Genomic DNA, 4,609 nt, shown 5'->3' on the forward strand with positions numbered 1-4,609 from the left:
TATGTCATGATCACATTTCATGTTCTTTGCTTCTTAGGTAAAGACTATTGGTAATTCTCAAAATTCTTTACTTGTAGCTCATAACCTTCAGCTCAGGCACCACTCCTGACAAGCCTTTGCACTGGGTATGTGTAAAGCTCTGCTGGTAGAGGCCAGTGGACAGTAGTATGTGGTGAGGAAATATTAAACTACAAGGCCAATGACACAATTACAAACATCTTTCTTTTATATCAGCATTAATTTTGAATCAATAATGCATTTTCATATGCTCATGTATATACAGATATGCTCAATTAATTCTGAGTTTCATAATTTGTGGTATTACAAAACCAGAATATTATACTGTGCTATAAGACACCTCAATTTAGAATGCAAAACAGATAAATAGCTTGGCCAACATTTCCACAATCATTCTTCCATGATTTCATAAAAGTGCAACTTATTTATACCCATTCCCTTATCTCTTAATGTATATGTATGATCTGTTTATTAACATACTGAATTAGTATAAACAACAATATGTAAGATTATCTGTTGAGTGCAGTTAGTTGTATTAGGTGCAATTTTAACTATCTACTTGGTATGTATGTAAACTTGTTAATGCAAGCTCTCTAATGTATAAAAAATGATACATTTGTTATGGGTTCCTTTTCTTCTATAACCTATGTTATAGATATGCAGTTTACCTTATTCTCTAAGCAAATGCATTCTTGTTAGAAATAAACATTACTTTTATGTTTTCAAAGTAGAATACTGTAATATATTTATTTTATCATGTCATGTTAATAGACATTTTAAACCAATAACTGTTAAACAACTATAAATGCCCTTTAACTTTATATATATATATATATATATATATATATATATATATATATATATATATATATATATATATATATATATATATATATATATATATATATATATATATACAGTGTAAGCCATGTTAGTAAAGTCAAACTATGTGAAAACTGGTATTCTGCTCATTAATTATTCTATAGAATTCAATGAATTATGTAAAATGTGTTCTTATTCATTTGCAAAATAATTTTTAACTATTTTATCTATACTGCACTTTATAACTAGGAATGGGCTCATATGATTTTTTTGTTTTTTTGAGCTTCAAAAAAAATGATCAATATGCCCCATGGTAATCCGTTTCTCGTGAACTAGGCATACCTTAACTAGATGTGTGTGAAGGTGGTATGTGTGTGTGTATGAGATATGCATTAATATTGCAAAAATACTGATGCTGCTCTTAATATCAAGATTTGCTGTGAATTTTGAGGTACAGCAGTGAACAATGAAACTTATTTTCCTTTCAGCTTAGCTGAAAATAACATTTCTAAATTCATAGGAAAATGATGAAACATATGTTCGAGACAATAATGATCTTTAACATGGTTCATCTCACAAGGAAGCACTAGAGCGAGTCTTCCGTGATGCTGCTGCTACATAGCAGGATTTTCCTTTAGTTTATTGTTGGATTTTGATATCCCAATAATTTATTTTGCTGCTATGGACTAAAAAAAAATATAATTATTTATACATACTTATGATCTGCCTTAACAAAATGCACTAAAATATGCAGGAGATACTATTATGCTAAATGAAGAGAGGCGTTTGACTAAAGGAAGCAAATGAAATGTGTCAGTCTGCAACCACCTGGTCATCACATGATCACCTTGAACCAATCAGATGTAATACACTGCAGAACCTATCACAGTAAAACATTGCCAGTCCTATCAGAACAACTTATTGCTAGGCCTAAAGCCCAGATGAACTGGGAAGGCTACTGAAAATGGGGAAAAAAATCTTGTCATTATCTAAACTTCTGAATTAAATCTGATCATCTAAAACTGCACTGTATTTAGTATGGATTTTTAAATGTTAAGAACTATCTGGATAATCATGATTCTGTCCAGTTATTCGCACACTCGATTTATCTGAATTCTAGAAACTGAAGTTTCAGTGTACCTGATACTAAACATCAAATACTATATGGAGTATTATGCTTTAAAGTAAATCGTGGCTCAGTTGGTAGGTGCCTTATCCTGCAAAGTGAGGGACAGGGTTTCAATCCCTGACACGAGTGCAAATGTTGGGCATGTTTTTTTTTTTACATCTGATGGACTTATGATGCCCCTGTTTACCTAGCAGTAAGTAGGTACTTGGATGTTAGATGAGTGTGGGTTGAATCCTGGGGGATGGACATAAGAAAGAGCCCTCAATGACTAGGAATGGGACAATACCAAATTTTCCAATACCATTACATGTACTCAGTTTCAGGCTGATACTGGTACCATCAAAATTTGTCTATATCCACCAATACCGATACTTTAGCACACCCCTATCAACAACATTCTGATGTTATTAGGTCATCCTGGATTACTAACCCTCCAGGTTAATAATTCAAACAAAATCCTCATCTTTTCTTCTTAGACTCACTCTTGCTTTATTCCAGTACACTCTACTCACTCATTCTCACCCTCACTGTCTTTCTCACTGTGTTAGGTAATATTAAGTTTCTATATTAACTTTATCATTACATCTACTAACTGAAAATGTATTTAACATTGCAGTTCTGAGTGGGAAACGGCATATGCATTAATATTTTTTACCTATACAGTATATAACTTACTACAGTGAACACCAAACAAAAATACTGTAGTATAAATGCCAACATAAGTTAACTATTATATCACACAACTGAACAATATTAGCTGACATAAGAAGTTTCAAAGCTTCACAAGAATTTGTTTTATTAAATTATTTATGAAGAGGTATAGAGCTGTAATAGATTTAATTTTTGGAAATAGTGTATATTCACTGTGATTTACTGTTTCAATATGCACACTTATACTACCTGAAGCAATGATCTATACAGAATGACAATTTTTTTTTTGTCATCTAGGAATCACTTATAATTTAGGAATCCAACAGTCCATATTGTGTTTTCTAGATTTTTTTTAACACAGTGGCCGTCTCCCACCAAGGCAGAGTGACCCGAAAAAAAAAAAAAACTTTCACCATCATTCACTCCACCGTCTTGCGAGAGATGCGTTGAAGCTAATATTTATATAAATGCAAGAAAATACAACTTGGTGCAAAACAATGTTGCCTGTTGTAGAAAAGATGAGAATCAAGACACCATAGTGTTTTATTAAGGCCTTATAACAGACACGCTCATTAATGAACAATCTTGACCTTCTGGAGATTCACTCACGGTTGTATGATTTGTGTAAAGAAAATTAAATTGAGGCTAATCTCTCTCATAATGTAACAGCAATTGCAAAGTAGCTTCATAAATATAAGCTAGTGCATAAACAATTATAAATAAAATTATGAACAAAGCTTCTCTAATCTGATAAAGTTTATATACACTTTAACATAATTAAACTTAGTATGAGCAGAGTGTAGTTTTCACAAGAACATTAATTACTATTATGAAATTCCCCCCAAAGCAGGCAGTGGAAGCTGTGTGTCTTACAATACCTCACCCTATCCACTCCACAACTCCTCGTTACACTTGACTCTGCATCTCCTCTGAAATAATTGTGTGGGGAGAGAAGGCTTTAAAATTCAAATTTCACAGGTAACTGCAGTCACCATTCTTTCTGATGACAAACATCAGCAACAACTCTACTTTTCAAGAAAACCATCTGATTACTCACTGCATACAGTACTCCAGTTAAACTTAATTCTTAAGAATGACTAAGATCAGGTAAATCTCACAATTCTTAAAAATTACATACTAAGATCTGATAAAACTAACAAATCTTCAAAGTTTCTTATCAAGTAAACTGCACACAGAAAATTAAATATGGAGTAGAAATTATCTAAACATTTTGGCAGATGAGGATCTGCTGAAGAGGGTCCCTGACTGACACTCCATGATTGATTTTCTATCCACGTGGGATTTACCCGTTTATTGGTCAGTGTTTATGACACAGCTCTCCCTACAAATTCATGGGGATTTATGTTCCCATAGGCCCCTTGAAAGCAAAAGCTTAATAAAATACAAAATTAAATCTGCATAACAATTTGTCTCCAATTTTGGATTATTTTGCATTTATAGAAATAATGACCAGAATAAAAAAGAAAGATTTAGGCAAGACAAAGATAGTCGGAATCTGTAAAAACATTGGACAGTTGGAATCCATGAAAACATGGCCTCGTATATTTGTAGGGAAAACTGTTCATCATAACACTGACAGTGAAGGTAAAAATAACCTGCAATAAACATAACTACAGAATCTTCCATGAAGGTTCAAGCCAACAATTTAAGTTTGCTACATACAGTATTTTAGAAGTTAATACAGTACTGAAATAATTATTCCAAACCCTGATCTGATCAACAATTACCATACACAACCTCAAGCACATTTTTACATTTAAGATATCAAACTTTATGTATATGAGCACAGCGTTTATTTAACAAGATGTTAGTTAGTACCAGTGCAGACAGCCATTAAATAATCAGTCTCAACACATTATTATATTCATCATTCAGCAAAGTTTGTTTAGAATAATCTCCACACTTAATATTCATACTTAGAGAATTATGTTAATACATAAAATTCTGCTTATCAAGATCCTGTGGACT

The sequence above is a fragment of the Cherax quadricarinatus genome, chromosome 55 (genome assembly GCF_038502225.1).
Source record: "Cherax quadricarinatus isolate ZL_2023a chromosome 55, ASM3850222v1, whole genome shotgun sequence".
Taxonomy (NCBI): Eukaryota; Metazoa; Arthropoda; class Malacostraca; order Decapoda; family Parastacidae; genus Cherax; species Cherax quadricarinatus.